Below are 23,389 nucleotides of genomic sequence, written 5' to 3' on the forward strand. Positions count from 1 at the left end.
GGAAGAATGTTAATTTTCTTGGACCTGATGGCATAAGTTACTATTTATTTACCCGATATTCATATTTCCCTTTCTCTTTAGTAATGGAAACTTAATTTTTACCTGAGCTCCTTGCTGCCCAGTTCACATTTCTCAACCTCCCTGACAGCTAGATGCAAAGGGGGCTTTTGTATGGGACTTACAAAATCTCCCTCAAAGGATGGGCATGTGGCCTTTTTCTTCCTTTCCTTCAATCTTCTGCTTAGAATGTGCCTCTATCTGCTGCAGCCCCAGTAGCATAGCCTGGACCACGAGGACAAGACTCATACCTAGGATTGGTGGGTCAGAGAGCTTGAAGGGCCCTGGGTCTCTGAAGATTCTGTGAACCCACCGAACTAGTTCTGGATTACCTATGACTGGACCTCTTTTGCATGAAAAGAGTGAAATCTTGCATATTTCATCCCTTGTTGGGGAGGGTACAGGATCATTGTTATTCATAGATGAATGAGATTACTAACTGGCACAGAAACCCATTTAGGGTTATAAATTCACTTCAGGCTAAATTCTCCACTTCAGATGACCCCGACTTTTCCCAAGCATTATTATTGACTGTGAGAGTGAGAGTGTTTCTGAGTACTGGTAGTGATTTTGTTAAGTTTCTGTGGGCTCAGGAGTCAGAGGCATACTCCCAGTCTTGCTTACAATTGCAGAAAGGTATGTGTGCCTTTGGCTGTGCCCACAGAACGCAGGTTTGCAGTTGCAGCTGGCCAAGGGGGTTCTAGGGAGGGCAGCAGCCCCAAGGACACCTGTACATACAAGAATCTCGATTGCCTGTTAAAGCAATTGATCATTTAGTGGTGCCCTCTATGCTCCATGAAGTTAACCTTTATCAGACTTAAGGCAAAGACTGTTACATATGGATGAAATGCAGTGTCTTAAAGACATTCAAAGCTTCCTTAAACTGTTTCTTTTACCTTAAGGATGGAAAAATTGTATTTCTTTTCTCCTATTAGTGTTTTTGTTTCTTCTAATTCCAAATCTGATGCTATCAAGTCATTATCTTTGTGTAGAGATAGCCCTTCTAAACCTTACTGACTTTTAAGATAAGATGATGTGTAAATACAGCAAGCAAAGTAAGATTCTCTATTTCCTTCACTCGTTGGCCCAGTTATTAAAGTCATTTATTAGAGGCTTCTCTCTAACCCTACTTTCTTTTCTTTCACTTTCTGCTATAAATGCAGTTACAACCATTAACACAATCACCTTTACTGATACATTGACTAATGGGATGGCAACAGATCCACTTGCATAAATAATTTTTTATTAAATTTCACATTCCAACATTTAGTGTGACCCTGGTTATGACAGAACAGGGATTCACAAAGTGTGGTCCTTGGCATCAGCCTTATCTGAGAGCTTGTTAGACATGCAAATCATTGGATCCCACCCCAGACCTGAGTCAGAAACTCTGAAGGTGGGGCCCAGTAATTTTTGTTTTTAGAAGCCTTCTAGGTGATTCTGATGCCTGCTTAACTTTGAGAATCAGTGTTCTAGAATGAGTCTAGTCATATCTTCAAATCAATCCACCAAGAATGCTTACAAATTAATATTCCTTAACGTATCTACTCCAGTGAAATCCTAGAGAAACTCACATGTTGGCCATCAAACATTTAACTATATTATTACTTTTATCTCATCCATCTTCAGCCTACAGATAACTGGGCCAGGCAATAAGATGATTCAATTTGTACTAAAATAGCACTAATGATAATAACACCTTAAATTGTGTAGCACTTTTCAGTCTTTAAAGTGCTAACACATATAAAATTTCACTTGATTATGCAATGGATTCAAATATACCATCTGAGTCAATACAATTTAATTGCAGGAAGGGAATCATAAACACAAACTGTTGCAGAGCCATGTCTTACTCTTTTTTTTGTCTCTATTTCTCTGCTTCTTTAGCATTAGAAACTATACTTGTTAAAATACATATTTTTAAATAAATGAACACCTAAATGCATAACTAATTAACTGTGATTGGCTGATGAATCTATGGGAGTTTTAAGTCCATTCCATCTGCACAGAGAGGAGATCTTATTTTAAAAGTTTCCATTTTCTAACTATAAATTTAACATTAAGACATTTGACAATGGTTAATACTTAACTGACTTACAGATGCACTGCAAAGATTGATTTATTGTCTTCATTTTAATAGAAAACACAAACTCAGGATAGCTACTGAGTCACATGGATGAGACCAGTATTCTTTCTGTGTTATTCTTAAATACTATTAGATAGGAGAATATAATTTTTTGAGAACATAAATACAACATGTAGGAATTGATTTAAATATTTTTAAGTACATTTATTATACTTATAAATTGGGGTATTATACTTATAAATTGGGGTATTATACTTCCATAGTTTATTAAATATAGCTTAAATAGTATTTTTAAAAAACATATTAAAAGTAAAAATTAAAAATAGTCTTAGAAGATGGGGGAAAATAAAGAACATCTAAAAAAAACACTAGCACCTAGTTAAATGCTAAGTTTCTAAAATGCATTAACCAAGTACCTTTCCAGGACTGTGATCCTAACCAAATATTTCAGGGTTTGCTAATATTCTTTGTTAGCTCTGTGACTCTTGAAAAATAACATCAATTCTAAGACTCTTAATCTTTTTGTAAGCTTTCCAAAAAAAAGCAAATCCCAAACCACAGTGTTTTGAAACAAACTTCTGATAAATAATTTGGAGTATGTTCAATAAGAATAACACAAAATTAAATTTCCAAGAGTGTGTTTTAGTAGAAAAGATTTCAAGTTTTGGAGTTAGAAAACTGGGCTCAAGTTCCACCTCTGTAATTTACTAGCTATAAGGCCAAGTTATCGATTCCTCTAAACCTCCGTTTTCTCATCTAAAAATTGGGGGCAATAATAATACTTGTCTTAGAGAGTTTTTAACCTCAAACAGAACTATGCATATTAATTTTCTAGCCTAATGACTAGCAAGCAGAAAGTCCTTCATACATAATAGCTGTTATTGTTATAAAAGAAAATAAGATGGTACATGAAATAATTTATAAAAATAAATGGATGCATAGATACTGGTTGATATTGTTCAGTTGACCCTTGAACAAAGTAGGGGTCAGGTCCCCCACACAGTAAAAAATCTGCATATAACTTTTGACTCTCTAAAAACGTAACTACTAATAAACTACCATTGATGCGAAAACGTTCTGATAACATAAACAGTCGATTAATGCACATTTTGTATGTTACATATATTATATACTGTATGCCTACAGTAAAGTAAGCTAGAGAAAAGAAAATATTATTAAGAAAATAATAAGGCAGATAAAATATATTTACTATCCATTAAGTGGAAACAGATCATCATAAAGGTTTTTATGCTCATCATCTTTGAGTTTAGCAGGCTGTGAAGGAAGAAGAAGAAAAGGGATTGGTCTTGCTGTCTCAGGGATGAAAGTGGTGGAGGGAGAAAGGCAGGCAAGAGAGGCAGACACACTGTGTAACTTTACAGAAATACATCATAATTTCTGTGTGAGTTTTTTGCTTTTTCATTTGTCTAAAAACGCTTCCAAACATTACCAGTTCTTCTTTCACCATTTGCTTTAGATTCAGTGCCCATATCATAGAAGGATCCATATCATAAAATAAGTCAAAAGCAGTCTTGAGTAATTAAAAAGCTTATGTCAGATTGTCTAGTGTCGGTTTGTTTTCTGGCACTGCAACTTTTACGTCTTCTATATCATCTGGCACAGGTACAGAAGCATTCATTTCCATCAAGTCGTCTTCTGTTCATTCCTCTGATGTGGTGTCTATTAGCTCTTCAATTTCTCCAAGATCCATATCTTGAAATCCTTCACACATCCCCACCTTTTTGCCATATCTACAATTTCTTTCATGATTTCCTTGATTGGCTCTGTCATAAATCCTGTGAAGTCATGAAGAACAACTGGACATAGTTTTTTTAAGCAGTAATTTATTGTCTTGGGCTTGATAGTTTTCATGGCTTTTTCTATAACAACAATGGCATCTTCAATGGTGTAATTCTTCCAGACTTTCATGATGTTCTCTCTATCAGGGTTCTCTTCCATAGAGTGTGTAAAGAGCCTTAAAGGTCTTTATGATTCCTGATCTAGAGGCTGAATTAGAGATATTTTGTTTGGGGGTAGGTAAACCACTTTGACACCTTCTGTGTGGAACTCGTGGGTTTCTGGGTGGCCAGGGGCATTGTCCAATGTCAAAGGAACTTTAAAATACAGGCCTGGCCAGGCATGGTGGCTCACGCCTGTAATCCCAGCACTTTGGGAGGAAGAGGCGGACGGATCACCTGACGTCGGGAGTTTGAGCAGCCTGACCAACATGGAGAAACCCCATCTCTACTAAAAATACAAAATTACCGGGCGTGGTGGCGCGTGCCTGTAATCCCAGCTACTCGGGATGCTGAGGCAGGAGAATTGCTTGAACCTGGGAGGCGGAGGTTGCAGTGAGCCGAGATCGCGCCATTGCTCTCTAGCCTGGGCAACAAGGGCGAAACTCAGTCACAAACAAACAAACAAAAAAACAAAAGGGCCCTTACTAGAAAAGTACTTCCTGACATCAAGGACAAAGCATCAATGGAACCAATCCAGAAAAAGAGTTCTCATTTTCCAAGGCTTCTTACTGTACAACCAAAAGATTGGCAGCTGGTGCTTATCTTTTCCTTCAAGGCTCAAGAGTTAGCAGCTTTATACATAAGGGCAGTTTTGATGATAAACTCAACTGCATTGTCACAAAATCGTAGTTAGCCTATCTTTCCTGCCTTAAATCCTAGTGCTCACTTCTCTGCCTTTACTAATTAATGTCCTTTTTGTGTGTTTCCCACACCCCCCAAAATACGATACTTTCGTGTGCATTAAAAACCTGTTCAGGCAAATATCCTTTCTCCTCAATGATTTTTTTTTTCATTTAAAAAAAATTTTAACTTTTATTTTAGGTTAAGTGGTACATGTACAGGTTTGTTATATAGGTAAACTCGTGACTTAAGGTTTGGTGTATGGATTATTTTGTCATCCATGAACTAAGCATAGTACCCAACAGTTCGTTTTTTTTGAACCTTTCCCTCCTTCCATCCTTCACCCTCAGTGGGCCCCCATGTCTGCTGTATTCTCATTATTTAGCTCCCATTTATAAGTGACAACATGTGGTATTTGGTTTTCTGTTCCTGCATTAGTTTTCTAAGGATAATGACCTCCAGTTCCATCCATATTCTCCTCACTTTTTTAATGGCATCTGGGAAATTTGTCGGCTGTCTCTTGGTTGGCAAAAGCTGCCTCCCCTATTATCTTGACTCTTTTTTTTTTTTTTTTTTTTAAGCCAAATCTCTTTCTAAAATTATCAAACCGTCCTTTGCTGGTATTGAGTTATCTAGCTTTAGATCCTTTATTTTGCTTTAAGCTATCATATCACTTTGTTTTTTCTCGAATCATATTCCAGTCTATAGGTACACCTCTCTTATAGCAATCCTGCCCCCACACAAAAGTTGCATTTTCAATATGAGATAAAAAGGTATTTCACAAAAAAGTGCAACGTTTTCTTACCTCCTGGTGAGAGGTGACAGCGTGCTGGCAGTCCTCACAGCCCCCGCTCCCTCTCGGAGCCTCTTCTGCCTGGGCTCCCACTTTGGCGGCACTTGAGGAGCCCTTCAGCCCACCACTGCACTGTGGGAGCCCGTTTCTGGGCTGGCCAAGGCCGGAGCCCACCCCCTCAGCTTGCAGGGAGGTGTGGAGGGAGAGGCGCGAGCGGGAACCGGGGCTGCGTGCGGCGCTTGCGGGCCAGCTGGAGTTCCGGGTGGGCGTGGGCTTGGCGGGCCCCGCACTCGGAGCAGCCGGCCGGCCCTGCCACCCCGGACAATGAGGGACTTAGCACCCAGGCCAGCGGCTGCGGAGGGTGTACTGGGTCCCCCAGCAGTGCCAGCCCACCGGCGCTGCACTCTATTTCTCGCTGGGCCTTAGCTGCCTTCCCGCGGGGCAGGGCTTGGGATCTGCAGGCCGCCATGCCTGAGACTCCCACCCGCTCCGTGGGCTCCTTTGCTGCCCGAGCCTCCTCGACGAGCGCCACCCCCTGCTCCACGGCGCCCAGTCCCATCGACCACCCAAGGGCTGAGGAGTGCAGGCGCATGCGCGGGACTGGCAGGCAGCTCCACCTGCAGCCCCGGTGCGGGATCCACTGGGTGAAGCCAGCTGGGCTCCTGAGTCCGGGTCCGCGGCTTCATTCTTGAAGTCAGCGAGACCAAGAACCCACCAATTCCGGACACACTGGCATAGCTGCAGCAACAATCTCATGCATTTCCTTCTCTTTTTACAATGATCATTAGGCTAGATTCATTTATCATGAAATGATGAGTAACACAGCTGCAGACTTCAATTTATGTTACAGATCAAGCAATTCAAAATTTTCTTGTAATGTCATGTCTTTTCTCTGTTTCTTGGGGACATTTCCGGCATCACTAGTGCCACTTTGTATTCAATTCAATGCTTATAGTGTTGCGATAAACACAATGAGAAATACTCAAGAGCCACAAGTGATCACTTTTTACTGCAATATGTAATTTACTGATCTGGTCACAGGAAGATTGTTAGTGTCATGTGGCATTTTAAGAGGATACTACTAATTCTTGTGATCATTGCAGTAACAACAGGGGGTGGCTAAAAAATTTTTACAGTATGGTTAAATACTGCATCTTTACATTTGTTGGCCTTTCTCTCAACAGCAAATGGTGCCGTGACAGTCTGCAAACGTTTGTGAGTGTACATTTTGATAAATTTTAACTTTTTATAATAGATTTATATAAATTTATGGTAGTAAATAATAAAATAGACCAAGATTTACATATGTCTTATGCATTCATAACAGATCTAACAGAGGTTTTTCTCAACTTTTTAAAATAATTCTAGGCTATGTGTTTCATCCATGAGTTTTTTCCAATTGTCACAGATCTCCAAAAAATTTTTCAATATATTTATTGAAAAAAGTGTGTGTATAAGTGAACCTGTACCGTTCAAACCCATGTTATTCATAATAGCCTACCAACCAAAAAAGCTCAGGACCAGACGGATTCACAGCTGAATTCTACCAGAGGTACAAAGAGGAGCTGGTACCATTCCTTCCGAAATTATTCCAAGCAATAGAAAACGAGGGACTCCTCCCTAATTCATTTTATGAGGCCAGCATCATCCTGATACCAAAACCTGGCAGAGACACAACAAAAAAGAAAAATTCATGCCAATTTCCCTGATGATCACTGATGCAAAAAACCTCAATAAAATACTGGCAAGCCAAATCCAGCAGCACCTCAAAAAGCTTATCCACCATGATCAAGTTAGCTTCATCCCTGGGATGCAAGACTGGTTCAACATATGCAAATCAATCAATGTAATCCATCACATAAACAGAAACAATGACAAAAACAACATAATTATCTCAATAGATGCAGAAAAGGCCTTCAATAAAATTCAACACCCCTTCATGCTAAAAAACCCTCAATAAATTAGGTATTGATGGAACATATCTCAAAATAATAAGAGCCATTTATGACAAACCCACAACCAATATCATACTGAATGGGCAAAAGCTGAAAGTATTCCCTTTGAAAACCAGCAGAAGACAAGGATGCCCTCTCTCACCACTCCTATTCAACACAGTATTGGAAGTTCTGGCCAGGGCAATCAGGCAAGATAAAGAAATAAAGGGTATTCAAATAGGAAGAGAGGAAGTCAAATTGTCTCTGTTTGTAGATGACATGATTGTATATTTAGAAAACCCCATAGTCTCAGCCCAAAATCTCCTTAAGCTAATAAGCAACTTCAGCAAAGTCTCAGGATACAAAATCAATATGCAAAAATCACAAACATTCCTATTCACCAATAATAGACAAACAGAGAGCCAAATCATGAGTGAACTCCCATTCACAATTGCTACAAAGAGAATAAAATACCTAGGAATACAACTTACAAGGGATGTGAAGGACTTCTTCAAGGAGAACTACAAACCACTGCTCAAGGAAATAAGAAAGGACACAGTCAAATGGAAAAACATTCCATGTTCATGGATAGGAAGAAACAATATTGTGAAAATGGCCATACTGCCCAAAGTAATTTACAGATTCAGTGCTATCCCCATCAAGCTACCATTGACTTTCTTCACAGAATTAGAAAAAACTACTTTAAATTTTATACGGAACCAAAAAAGAGCACATACAGCCAAGACAATCCTAAGCAAAAAGAACAAATCTGGAGGCATCACACTACCTGACTTCAAATTATACTACAAGGCTACAGTAACAAAAACAGCATGGTACTGGTACCAAAACAGATATATAGACTAATGGAACAGAATGGAGGCCTCAGAAATAATGCCACACATCTACAACCATCTGATCTTTGACAAACCTGACAAAAGCAATGGGGAAAGGATTCCCTATTTAATAAATGGTGTTGGGAAAACTGGCTAGCCATATGCAGAAAACCAAAACTTGACCCCTTCCTCATACCTTATACAAAAATTAACTCAAGATGGATTAAAGACTTAAACATAAGGCCTAAAGCCATAAAAACCCTAGAGGAAAACCTATGCAATACCATTCAGGACATAGGCATGGGCGAAAACTTCATGACTAAAACACCAAAAGCAATGGCAACAAAAGCCATGATGTCCACAAATGATCTTAACTTAGGTTTTTAGGAAATTTCCTCATCACCATCTAGTTTCCTAAGGATGCAGTACTATCTTGAAAGACGACTATCGGCTGGGCGCGGTGGCTCATGCCTGTAATCCCAGCACTTTGGGAGGCCGAGGCGGGCGGATCATGAGGTCAGGAGATCGAGACCTACCTGGCTAACATGGTGAAACCCCGTCTCTACTAAAAATACAAAAAATTAGCCAAGCGTGGTGGCAGGCACCTGTAGTCCCAGATACTCGGGAGGCTGAAGCAAGAGAATGGCATGAACCCAGGAAGTGGAGCTTGCAGTGAGCCTAGATTGCACCACTGCACTCCAGCCTGGGCGACAGAGTGAGACTCAGTCTCAAAAAAAAAAGAAAAAAGAAAAAAGAAAGAAAGAAAGATGACTGTCATATTGTCCTCCTTTACTTTACTGAACCCCAACCTTTCCTGAGCTAAGTATCGTGTGCTAGGATTTTGAAGATTAACAAGACACAGTATCTGCTCTTGAACAGTTCAGCATTCAAACTCTGCAGGACATAAAAGAAAGAAGATAGCTGTAAAAACTCAAGCAACTATTGACTGCAGAACTAAAAGCAGGCAAGTGAAAATAGCCAGCAGGCAAAGCACTAACTAAAACACACTCACATTAAGGGACTTTCATAGTAACACATATGCAGTATGCACATCTTGTAAATAACACCACAGGTAAACCAGAGAGAGGAGGCTTAAAGGCAAGAATTCAGGACTTCTAATAGCTATCTAATTTTTTTTGTAGCCACAGGCACAGGAAATTATTTACATAGAGCTGTGGTTCTTAACGTGGTCCATAGACCCCTGGGGGTACCTGAAATCTCTTGAGGGGATCCTTGAAGTCAAAACTGCGTTTACAATGATTCAGAGATTTTATTTGCCTTTTCTACTGTATTGACATTTGTACTTAGGGTAGAAAAGCAGTGGTCGGCAAAACTGGTGGTATCTTATTAAAAATCAAAGCAGCAGCACCAAGCTGAGCTACCAGTCATTGTATTCTCGAATGCTGATCTTTCACAAAAGATGCATTTCTCATTTAAAGAAATTGTCAGTCTCACTTTAAAAAGTCTTTAATGAAGCAATAAAAGTATTGATTTTATTAACTCTTAATTTTGAATACATATTTTTTAATATTCTGTGTGACAAAATGAAGAGCTCTCCTGCATACTGAAGTATAGCATTTGCCTTGAGGAAGAACATTTATGCAATTGTTTGAGTTGCAAGCTAAACTAGCCACTTTTTCATGGAACATGATTTTACTTGAAAGAATGACTGACAGATATTCTTGGATATATGGTGAAAATATTCTTGGCAATGAATAATGTAAAGCTGTAAATTCAAAGAAAACAACTGATTGTATCACCCATGATAAAATTTGAACTTTCCAGTGAAAAATCAAATTTTGAAAAACCTGTATACACCATCATGAACTTGACTTAAACACTTTCCTAATGAGATTGGTAGTGTTACTAATGGACAAATTTTTTTATATTGTATGATGATATGTGGCCATTTAGAAGCTTTTTAAAAAATAATTCAATGTGGCAACATTTTCCAAACACTGATGCTTGGTAATACAAAATCATACAACAGTAAAGAACTCATGGAAAATGAAATAACAATGGATTTTAATGTAACAGAGTATAAAAAGTTAATTAATATGAGTTCATATTCCATATTGCAGCTAATCTACAGGAAACTACCACTTTCGGAGTTTTGGTGTAGTATTAAAAATGACATCCCAAATTATCTGAAATGGCTACTAAAATGGTTTTTCTTTTTCTAATTACACGTCAGTGTGAGTCTGGATTTTCTTCATATGCTTCCACCAGAGCAACATATTACAACAAACTGAATGCAGAAGCAGACATGAGAGTTTGGTTGTCATCTATTAAGCCAGATATTAAGATGATTTGCAAATATATTAATCAATGCCACTATTACTGACTTTTGTTTGGGATAATATGCTTTTCATAAAATCGTAATTCATTTTAACATATAACACATTTATTATATTTAAATAAATTAATAAAGACTTAGAAATGTCTACTTTTTTTATTTCTAGTAAGGTAAACATCAATAGACATAATCCCTTGTAACTAAAATCTCTTCGGAGTACTCAATATTTTATGAGTGTAAAAGTTTCCCGAAGCAAAAGGTATGAGAATCACTAGTGTGAAGTATAAGACAATGACTGTTGGTAACATTTTTATTTCTCAATCACACTCTCTTAGGAAGACTTCAACAATCTTGGCCAAATGTCATGTTTGAACATGACAGGTCAAGGTTAAAATTACTGTGATGAATATCATCAAGGATCCCTCTGGAGCAGTGGTCGGGATTGCTAATGGACTTCCTGCAGATCCACAGGAAGTGACTCTCCCTTACTAGTAAGTCCCTCTGATAAACGCCATTTATTCTCTGAAGGCCAAAATACTTCCAGCACTGGAGCATAAAGTACCTTGATTTTGTGATACCCTAGGATGAAAAAACTATCTCAAGGGATGATTATAAAAACCTAAGTGTCAAATTTAATTTGCTTTAATTTTTTAAAAGATTATAAGCATTTAACTTATGATTGGCTTTTAGATGTGTGCATGTATGTGTGTGTGTATAAATACATATATGTGTATATCTATATATCTATCTATCTATATATACTATATTTGGTGTCTAAAATTTACTAGCTGAGGGGTATGGATATTAAAACATTAAAAGGCATCTCATGGCTTTAGGGAAATTGGTTATGATATGAACTAATGTAATCATTATTGAAGCTCACCTGTTACACTTTTTCTTCAATTCTAGCCATTATATTCTTTTTTTTTTTTCTCTTCCTTCCCAGCAAGTTTCTAGCTCAGTACTCTTTTTGTAATTGACTTCCCCAGGCTCTGTCCATTTTTATTAAGAGCCAAAATGTCAGCTAGTTAGCCAAAAGATGTTGCTGAACTCTGCATGGCACACTGCACATACATATTTAAAGTTATACATGCACAGAAGGGGTCTTGTGCAGAGCCAGGAGTAAGTCACAAGGAGCAGGAAAGCCTCTCTTCCCTTCATTCCCTGTAGATGCCAGAATTTCCTCTTAGAACAAAATCCCTTCAGTTTAAGGCTGAAAACTTCAGGGAAATCCAAATACCTACAAAGTGGAAATAGAACATTTGTACCTTATGTGAAGGAAGAAACCAGGATCTGTTTAGTTAGGTATCTGGAAGCAGAGGCTGCTGGAAGACAGTGATTTCAAGGTGATTCAGAAACAGAGGCTGTCCTGTGGAGGAGGAGAGCTGGAGAATTCAAGGGCTGGAGACACCACCATTAGCTTCTCCAGAAGCCCATGTGGTGCAGCAGCAAGAGCACAAAGGTTGGTGCCAGCTAGACCTGAGTTTGAATCCCTGTTCCCCGACTCAGTTACCAGCTGGGTGACTGGAGGCAATCTACTTAATCTCATTGACCATCAATTTCCTCATGTAGTAAATGAGGACAATCATATCCACCTTCCAGGGCTGAGTGAAGATTCAATGAGAGTGAGCATGTGACATCCCTAGAACATAGTAGGTGTCCAGTAAGTGCCTATTTTCTTTTTTTATTTGAGAAGTTTGCACATACATTCTGACATTCAATACCTTTTGAGTGAGCAAATGAAACCATTTTTTCAGGAAACACCTGGGCATTTTCTAACCTTTCCCTTTGGAGTAGCTTACCTGTTTTAAAACTTTTTGTAGTATTTAACACAGACCGCTATCAAAAAGCTTCCTTAACAACAACAACAACAATAACAACAACAAAACATTCAAAGAATAAGAGTGTTCATTCTATTCTCCTGGTCTCCACGGTCAGTTGTGTCTTCTAGAAATTCCAAGAAGTTAGTGAGGCTTGACCTTCCTCTTTTTTTTTTTTCTTTTCTTTTTGTAAAGCATGCCAGCAATCTTTAATCATGCTGTGATTTTCTACATGCCACCCAGGTTAGCTTCTGAAATAGTCAAACAAAGATTTAACCCACAGACACATAAATATATAATCTACACTTTCCAGAGAGTCCTCAGAAGCATGTAACTATTATTATTCTTAGTATATAGGTTGTTTTTATTTTTTTATTTTTATATTCATTACTGGAAAGAAACATTTCCTCCTATTATAGATTTTAATAAAAATTCAGGTGTTATTACAGTATTTTTTTCTGGTGCTTACTGTTTCTTGGTGTAATTCACATGCAAAGCATTTCATAACTTTTTTTTCTTTTAAAAGAAGAAAAGTAAAAAGGATAGAGTTAATCTACTAGTTGCTTCACAGGTCACCTGGTTTTCAGCTGATAAGAACTAATTTGATCAATAGAGTTTACCTCTTGAAAATGAGAAGCTTTAGAAAGAAAGATTAGTAAAGGAGAAAATATGCTAAAAGGGATTAAGACCAAGACTATCAAATGCTCTCAATATTAATAGTGATCACACTGTTCACCTATCTTACTAAATGTCGAAGATGAGCTATGCAGTCACTGTGATGGAAGATGAGGATAGTTAAAAGAGTTAGAGTCTGAGACAAATGCAAATGGACACAGCCAGGACGAAAACATTTGACAAGCAACAGCCAAAAAATCCAGAGGAAGGAATTTCACCTGCAATACAAGTAGAACTTAGAAAAGTAAAGCACACATCAGATTTTTTTTTAATTCAGTGAACATTTGTTACCCTACCTGCTTTGATGTGGCCATGATGATACGATACCTGGAGGGATGTTGAAGAAAGGCAAGGACACAGTTCAAAGGAACGGTCTCAGGATGATAGTATGGTAAATTGAGCTGATGAATAAATATCATAATTCCAGAGATGTACAGGAAGTAAGCAATGGCAAAAGTATCACTTAAATAATTTTGAATTGTTTTCTATCCTTCATTGGCAAATAAATCAAGATCCTTTTACCTAACCCAATGAGATTTCCAACAGGAAGCTTCTTACTGTTAAGACCCAGAGATTGTCTGTGCGTTTGCATTACATACTCCTTCATTACTGAGCAATGGTCAGAGGAAAATGCTGGAGCTACTTTTTGGAGTGAATTGAAGCACATGATACGAGATGAGACAAAAATACCATGGTATCAATGATTATGGCATAACCAACTGGACTAGGTGCCTGATGTGGTCGGCCTTTCTGCATTTCCTTCTTCCTTAGATTTCTGCTTTACAGATTTACTTTCATTCTTTTCAGATCTCCAGCGCATGCAGTGGAAATCCTTCTTAAGCATTCCTCTCTCCATTTTTTTTTCTCTGAATAGGTTGCACGCTTCCTTCACCCTGTGAGAAATAGATCTGGCACCTTTGAGGCAGGTTACTCAAAGTATAGTGGGAATGTCTTTTGTTATTTGTTGAACTTCATACAAAGGTCCTCCTTCATCATACCCAATGTGCTGTTTGCAAAATGCACTCAAATAACCATCCATCACTTTACATCATTGTCACATTTTACCACTTTGTTTCTTCTCCTCCAGGTAAGTGAAAATGATGATCTGGCTGAGATCATAATCATTGCTGATCGGTACTTGGCCTCCTGCAAAGTTCCGTGCAAGCACAGAGACTTTTTGTAAGATGCCACTGGGCAGATATCAAATGGAGTGCCCTCCCCCATCACCATCTTGGTCCTGAAAAACTTAATAACTTGGTATTGTTCAGTGAGTCATTCAAGCGAGTAGTGTGGAATTCTACCTGTTCCTCAAGGCAGACTATCTGCTAAGCTGCTGCAAAGAGTGTTAGCCATTCATGGCTCTTTCTGTGTATAAAGAGCTCATGGTTGGGAGACAAGGTTAATGCAAACCCGGAGTGAAAGCTTTGTAACTTCTGTGTTTGTCTGAAATCGTGCACAAATTAAGCCAGTATGCAAAACAGAGCTCAACGAATATATTCCTCTTTTTAGTGGCATTTTCAGTGCTAGTTTTTCACTTTTTTTTTTTTAAAGACCAGGAAAGAGGTACCCTGGAAACAGATCAAAAACACAAGGAGATGAAAACTTTAAAGTGATCAAGCCACACAGTTTCACAAATGATAACATAAAGGTTTTTAAAAACATTGGTAGTAATTTCTACTAGGTGTCACAACTCAGTGAACCATTACGAGTGAACCGGCTCACTGAACCGAACTGAACTGAACAGATGGAATTCCACCCTTACTACGCTTGAAAGACTCCATGAACAATACAAGTCTTCTTTTAAGTTCCCCTTTGAGCTGCTTACCTCACTAATGCAAACATGTGGGGGCTGCAGGATAGAACACGGCCCCTTGGCTGTTTGTTCAGTTGTGTGGTGCCGTTGTTCCAGCAGAAGGAAGGCAGTCCATTTTGAAATCCTCAGGGCCACGCTCCTCATTTTCAAAGTCCCAGTGTTATTTTCCATTTGTTCTCAAATATATGTTAGAGAGTGGAGTGTTTTGTTTTCTTTTACTTTTCCCTTGAGTTGTAATTCACTTTAATCTGTCCAGAAAAACCTTGAAAGATTTTTTTTTGTAAATATGCCTGAACAACAATTGGCTGTAGCCAATTCATTAAACACTAATCAATTGCTATATTCATTAATTCAATAATATGGTGCCTAGCTAGTACCAGGCACCATACGGACATTGTGTGGAATCTAAAATGGAAAAAATTCAAGTCTTTGCTTTTAAGGAATTATAATTTAGTAGAATAGATAAGCCAGACATAGATAATTATGTTTTTGAAAATACTTTATCATTCAAGTGGCTCCTTGATATCTGTCCCCCTTCCTGCTCACCTTCCTCTTTTGACTCATGACTGATGTTATGGTCTGTTGACAAGTAGTCAGCATACTAAATGTCTTCAGTTTGGGAGTTTGTATCTAGGCTTATTTTCAAGGGTCATGTATTACAAAGTTTCAAACTGATTTTGTATCTTTGAAAATCAGACCATTTCTTCAAAGCATATTCTAACAGGGTTTGGGAGACAATGGACCAGAGATAAAGCCAAAGAGGCCAGGACTGGGGGTTTGTTGGTTAGGCACAAAAGGTACTGGCAGGTGGATCACTGATTAATTCCAGAGAGGTCAGCTGAGGGAGAGATTAGCAAGTAAGAGGTCCAGAATCCAGGGAGACAGGCATCAGGGATCAGATACTGAGGTTAGGATTGCGGAAACTACAAGGTCAGGAGGTGAAAAAAAGTTTTTTTGAAACATGGGGTCACGAGTCCAGGTCAAAACCCTTCAACAACAAGAGATTAGAAGCTATTCAAAAGATCTGAATAACAAGCATAGGATGTAAACAGCAGACATGAGTTTGATGCTGAGTGGTCCTGAGGCTCTCAGCCCTTCACATGGCTCTGAACTAAGGCCAGAGCTGGTTGCAGGGATGCCCATGTCTGTCTGAGTCCACAAGTGGATAGTTTTTGGATTAGATGAAGGATATTTTGTGAGAACATTAAAATATAGCATTTGCAAGCTGTCTGCAAATCTGGATTTCTGAGTTTATATATTCCCTAGGGATTAAATCTGCCACTTTATTTTTAGGCAATAAAATATAGTACTGATGCTCACTCTTTAGCATTTGTAGATTTGAGTTTGAGTCCGTGTAATGCTACTTATAAGCTGTATGAACCTGGGTAAGGCACTTAACCTCTCAAAGACATAGTTACTTCAAGTGTAAAGTGAGGATGACAATACGTATCTCAGAGTGCAAAATACTCAACTTTTAAGAATAATAGATGAAAAATTATTCATTTTAGACACTACTACTATCACAATAATTATTATAAACTCGGATTTTTTATTCAGGAATTTTTATCCAAAATCCCTTTCAGAATGCAAATAATATGTTAATTTATTTAACATGTAAAGGTAACAGCTTGGCTATTTCCATTGATTTTTTTTTTTTTTTCCCTGAGACAAAGTCTTACTGTCTCCTAGGCTGGAGTGGTGCGATCATAGCTCACTGTAATCTCGAACTTCCAGGCTTACATAACTGTCTGGCCCTAGCCTCCCAAGTAGCTGGGACTACAGGTGTGCACCACCATGCCAGGCTGATTTTTGTATTTTTTGTAGAGATGGGGTTTCCCTATGTTGCCCGGTCTGGTGTTAAACTCCTGGCCTCGGGTTATCCTCTCTACTTGGCCTCCCAAAGTGTTGGAATTACAAGCCTGAGCCACTGCACCTGCCTCCCCACTGATTTTTTTTTAAACCAAGTCACTCAATCTTTTCTTTGCTTGTTTTGTTGATTAGGCCTTATAGGCAGCAATAACACAAGCTCATGTAAAAATACACTTAAACTCCTATAGAAAATATTTCTAAGATTTCATTCAAAGGTGTCCATCTAGTAACATAGATTGAAACACCAGGAGACTGGATGTCTAGGGATGGTAAGTCTAAATCCTTCTCTATCTTATTCTAAGTATGACTTATCACCGAGCAAATATTTTACATTGTCACTACCATCAAGTCATGCAAAAATAAATTCCTATATAACTCCTTGAATTTTCTATATGTAAATCAAGTGAATAATGTTTTCTTTCAGGTATGTGGGAACAACGTAAGTGGTCAGGACTTAGACCAAGTAGATGCTCAACTGTGGAATAGACCAGAATATTTTTTACCTTAATTCCTATTTTAACTACTCCCTGTGAGTTGTAATTGACAAAACTTTAACTTGGATTAGATGAATCCAATCTTCCACTTATAAGTGGAAAGTTGAGGCAGAAACTAATGGATGCCATTATAAAGAAAAAAAGTCAGTTTTCTTCCCTCTTCAAAATAGGCTTCCATTACACTTTATTTAAATGCTAAAATAACATCAAATAGAGGGAATATTGTTGCTTTCTAGCATAGACCTGAGCCTGGATCACTATAGGCTCTTGAGAAGTTTTTGAATGGATTTTTTTTTTGCCATGTATGCTTGCATTTTGATTCTTTCTTCTTAGGCCATTGTCTGATCTTCAGTAGCATTCTTCACACCCGTTTCTGAACCCTAACTCATTTGTTGGGGTTGCCTATAGGTTGGTGTCACGTGGAGTGTGGGATCAACTTAAATGAAGGGGGACAAGGAGGCCATGGTCCTGAAAGCCACCATCAGTCTGTGCTGGTTCCGTGATTAGAGAAAATTACTTCATCTACGGATTAACTGAGGTTATCTCAAAATTTCATGCTTTAAGCTGGGGGATAGTGGAGCTGTAGAGACCTGCTTATGTTCCCAGGGTGTTGATGTGGAGTTGTAATTTCTCCCTGCTCCATAGGTGTTAGGAAGGCAGAGTGGTGAGGTTCTTGCAGCCACTGAAAGCCTAGGAAAGAAGGAGCCAATGTACTATGCTCAAGCCACACTCTGCTACTCATAATTCCTTCCCCAACACATCTTACAGATTTACAGTATTTCTGCCCCACACTGTTGCCTCTGGAATGCCTATCTCTAATCCCTCATTTCTCTCCTTCAAGTTCATATGTTGCCTTCTCTGCAATACCTTCTCACACATTCATTTGCTCGAGCTCTGCACAAATTTAATTGCGCATTTCTCTGTACTTCCATAGCAGTTATTTATGAATCTTTCTCCTCCATTCATCTTTGGAAGGCAGAGTAAGTTAGTAGTTAAGAATATGGACTCTGGAGTCAGAAGAGCTGGGTAAAATTTCAGCTTCCTCCACTTACTGGCTGTGTGATCTTGGGAAAGATGTTTAACCACACTGAGAAGTAGTTTTATCATCAAACAGCAAGTCCAAGTAAAGTGAACTTGCTGTTTGTCACCCCATAGGAGTTGCTTTGAGAATAAAAAGGAAAATCCACACAAAGAACATGGCATGTAGTAAACCCTCAATGACTATGAGCTCTGATTAACTATATTGTTGTATGCCTTTTGTGCCTAGCATAGTGTCTGGCTCATAGTAGGGCCTCGACACATGTTTTGTTTCACTTAGCTGTGTCATCCTTAAATGATATGGCAAAAATATGGCTTTAAAGGGCAGCATATATGTGTGTGTGTGTGTATATATATATATTATATATATATATAATATATATAATATATATATATTTCTTTCACTACAGGATGGGAAACAATGAGAATAGAGCCAATCTGTGAAAGACAGTAGTAGCAAGGAGATGGGGATTGAAGCACTAAAACCCGAATTCATATTAAACACTGCCAAACATTTTATTAAGAGAATAGAGAGTCAGAGATCCTCAGTTCTAACTTTTGGGTGGCTTTTAATTCACTATATGAATCTAAAAATATGCTTAGATTTTTTTTTAGTAGCTCAGTTTCAGCATACACAAAACAGATATTGGGGTGCTAACTTGTCGTCTCCAGGTGTGAAGAAAACAGCATGGCAACACTCAATCAATGTTGCCGTAAGTGTCCTCCTGCTTCTACCACAGGGAAACTGAGATACAAGTCTGAGGACTTGATCAAGGTCACAGTCAGTGGCAGAACCAAATTAAAATTCATGTTCCCAGAGTCCTTTCCATGCCATTGCTTCACCTACTGACCCATGTTGCTCTACCAAGAAGTACTTCTGATTAAGTGAACTTTCAGGTTTCAATAACACAAAACCTTGGCAAGGACTTTAGGTAACAATCTCATATCATATACTACAGTTACTTTTTGGCAAGAGCCGTCTATCTCACATATATGTTGACTTAATTTTCATGTACAGGCTGACAAGGAAGAAATCAGTGTGTTTGCAATGCTGAACTAAGAGTACAAAAGCTCAGTAAAGTCTCTATTTGAAAAATGAGGACAAAAGAAAATGGGGACAGATGCTTTTCTTGTAGACTATACTGTCCATTATCAGGAACCGTGACTCTTTTTCACACTGCCATGGTCTCAGGGCCTAACGCACTGCTTGCACGTGGTACATAGTCAATTAACCTTCTTAAAGGAATAAATCCATGGCAACCTCAATATTTGGGGTACAGTAGAATAGCTTTTCATGCCTCAATGCAATATTACCCGAATACTAAAGTCTTGAATGTTTTCCTTCATCCAGTGTTTGTTTTTCTTTGGGTACATGTGTATGTAATAAGGTGTTTTGATCTTATATAATAAAATGTTTAAGTTTCCAACAAGGTTTCATGATACAGCAGATTCTGCACACCAAAGTGAGGTTCTGTATCAAAATACACATTTTGAAAGGCAGGAGTTGGTTGCACAAACTTGCAGCTGGACACTAGAAGAACACTGATTAAAATGGAGGATATAAAGAATTAAGAGAGTGGGAAGGGAGAACACTTTTGAGGACTACTTCTCTGGGAAAGCTGCACAGAGAGCGTCTTTCCCTGAGAAAGGAGAGATGGGGACTACCTGCTCTCACTCAAACACAGTAAGGGAGAACTTCAAAGACTGCTTTAAGAGCTTGCTATGCCTCCTCTGGGTTTGTGCTCAGATTTGGCTGGGTCTAACTTCAGTCTAGGAAATCAAAGAGCAGAAGAGATGTGCTGGAGAGCTGGTTTGGCAGCTGACCAGAGGAGAGTCGCTGCTGCATCAGAAAGTAACTGCCTCTCCCTTGCTGGCAGTTCAGAGACAAAACTCCAGGGACCAGAGAGGAATCTAATATAGGAACATAGGCCTGAAGCCATTTTATAACCTGTCAAATAAGCTTGTCTTGAGGAGGCAATGGGTCTCAAATAGAAAAACATCTGCATGGAATGGACCGTCTGAGAAGAAGAGGCCAAGGCAGGGAGTGGGATGGAGTGGGACAGTCCAAGAAGTACAAGCTAGAGGTGTAGTTGGAGGGGGCCAGCAAGGACTCAACAAATAAATGTAGCCACTAATACCTACATGAGAGAAAGAGTCAGCTGAAATATTTTCCAGCCCCAGATAATATAGAGTCAGCTTATAGCAATATGAATTCATGTAGGAAGCTTTCCAGCCTGCCTTTCTGATTAGTGCTCCAACCCAGGAGAGATTAGAAACTGTAGCTAATGAGCAGAGCAGAAGGAGCAGAAGAGTGAGGACAGAGAAAGAGGAAAGGTGTACTGTCCTTCAGGTAGCAGGCAGCATTCCTAAAACCGGGCCATCTGGTGAATGAAAGAGGATTTAAACCCTAAGTCAAGTTCAGGATTTCACTATTACTAGAGACGGACATCTATTGATTTGAGACTGTTTTAAACTTAGACATCTTCTTATACTGAACAGCAAAATGCAGATGTAAAGGAGCCCAGTGAAGGGTGCATTTAACAGCAGGGGAAAATGTCTCCCATTGAATACATTTTAAAGGAGGAGAGATGGCTGGGAGCGGTGGCTCACACCTGTAATCCCAGTACTTTGGGAGGCCGAGGCAGGCAAGTCAGGCGGTCAGGAGATCGAGACCATCCTGGCTAACCCAGTGAAACCCTGTCTCTACTAAAAATACAAAAAATTAGCTGGGCATGGTGGCACGCACCTACAATCGTAGCTACTTGGGAGGCTAAGGCAGGAGAATTGCTTGAACCTGGGAGGCAGAAGTTGCAGTGAGCCGAGATCACACCACTGCACTTCAGCCTGGGCGACAGAGCCAGACTCCATCTCAAAAATAAATAAATAAATATTTAAAAAAACAATAAAGGAGGAGAGACCAACATAAAATTACATTTTGGTTATGCCTCATAAGCTGAGCTTAGTCAAAATAGCAGATATCTGGGTTTCTCTAGATTTCATTGTATAAGCCTGGACTGAGCTCTCACATTAAAATTGTACAATTATGGTAGCTTTCGAGATCTCTATGTGCCACCTCTGTGTATCTGTAGGTGCACTGCCTACTTTTTAGGGGACTGCCATGTTTCACTAGGTCCCTTTCCCTGGGAGCCACATTAATAAGCACATGTCCAATTAGCTGGAATCACAATACAATTGTTGAAAGAGACTTAGAAATCACTTGGTTTTACTTATTGTCTTTGTTTTCTGCGGCAATAACAGACTACCTCAGACTGGGTAATTTTAAAGAAAAAAAATTTATTTGGCTCATGGTTCTGGAGGCTGGGAAGTCCAAGATCAAGGGGTTGCATCTGGTGGGGACCTTCTTCCTACATTATAATATGGCAGAAGGCATCACATGGCAGGTGAGGGAGCACCTGAGATGGAGAGAGAAAAGGAGCCAAACTCTCACAATAACTTACGCATTCCTACAATAATGGCATTAATTCATTCAAAAGGGTGGAACCCCCAAGGCCTAATCTCTTCTTAAAGGGCCGTCTCTTAATACTGTTACAATGGCAATTAAATTTTAACATGAGTTTTGGAGAGGACATTCAAACCATAGCACTCATCTAATGTTTTCATTGCCTTCATTTTACACTGAAAAAAAAGTCAATCCACTGTGGATCTGCCATACTACTTTTGTATTTTAGAGCTGCCCCAAACTGGATCAATGTTCACTGGCTGGTGAAAAGCACTTCCTATAATGTAGTTCATTTACATGTCTTCTCTCAAGATCTCTCAAGCCTATTTCTTTACTTCCATCTCTCCCACTGGCCCCACTGGTTGACTTGGCATTGGGGGTATTAATATTATGGTGGAAGACAGAAGAAAATGAAAACAGAGAGGGAATGTCTGGTACACTGATGGCCATGAAAAAGAATAAGAATTAAGGGGATGGGTGTGATGTTTACCATGAACCTACCCTGTGCCACCCGCTATGCAGATATTTTTGCATGATCTATTTGACTGTGAACAATAACTCTACTAAAGTAGGCATGTCTGTACCCTTTGTGTATAGGAGGCAATGAGAGAAGTGACTTGCTTAGCACCATGAATCTAGGTGAGTCAGTCTCCAAAATCCCTGCTCTTTCTGCAATTCCATGTGGCTTCCTTTGAAACTACGTTATAAATACATTTTTGAAGCTTGCTAGTGACTTCTTTCATTCTCTTTAATCTCAAGAATCTAATTCCATATCAAAACTGATAGTATTTTTAAATAAGGAAATTGCTCTTGATTTCGATTACTACATTTTTATGAGACTACATTGACTTCTGTTATTAGAATTGAATTTCAGGACAGTGAATGTCATCTGTTCTCTCTTAGCACTGTATACCTTTCCATTACAGCACACAACAGTTGATTCCAATCAACTTTTTAAAAAACTCATTCCACATATCCAATATTTCTATACCTCTATTACCATTCTCAAATATTCGCAGAAGTGTGTTCCAATCTGGTGATATTATGATAACTTTCCCCTAGGGGTTTATTAGCGTCCATGTTACAGTATTCATTTTACCTGCTTTCATTTCCCTGGACTAAGTCCAGAATAGCCCCTGGTCCTGTTGATTGCTTCACAAGCTGTGTGAGGGAACATTTTTGCAGTGCACTCAGAGACACGCATCCATCTGATTTCATTCCTGTGATCTATCAGTCATTGTCAGGGGATTGAAATTGCATCACATTGACTACTTTTATTTCTTTAATGCCTTTGCTTTTTATTTTTTTCTCATTCATTGCCTAGCTTTCTCTTATGGGCAAACATATCTCCTCACATTAGTATTTGTATTTATGAACTTTTTTTTTTTTTTAGAAAGGTAGGATTTCTATGGGGCTTGCTTTTTTTCTAAAATAAAAAACCAAGTGAACAAAGAAACCAACTTGAACCATGTTGCATTTACCAACATTTTGACATACCTCTGAAGGCACAATTGTCAGAAGTCATGTTACTGCCCTCTAGGATACGTAACCTTTTAGAAAACACTTCCTTCTAAGAAGGTTC

Source organism: Pan paniscus, chromosome 17, assembly GCF_029289425.2.
Source record: "Pan paniscus chromosome 17, NHGRI_mPanPan1-v2.0_pri, whole genome shotgun sequence".
Lineage (NCBI taxonomy): Eukaryota > Metazoa > Chordata > Mammalia > Primates > Hominidae > Pan > Pan paniscus.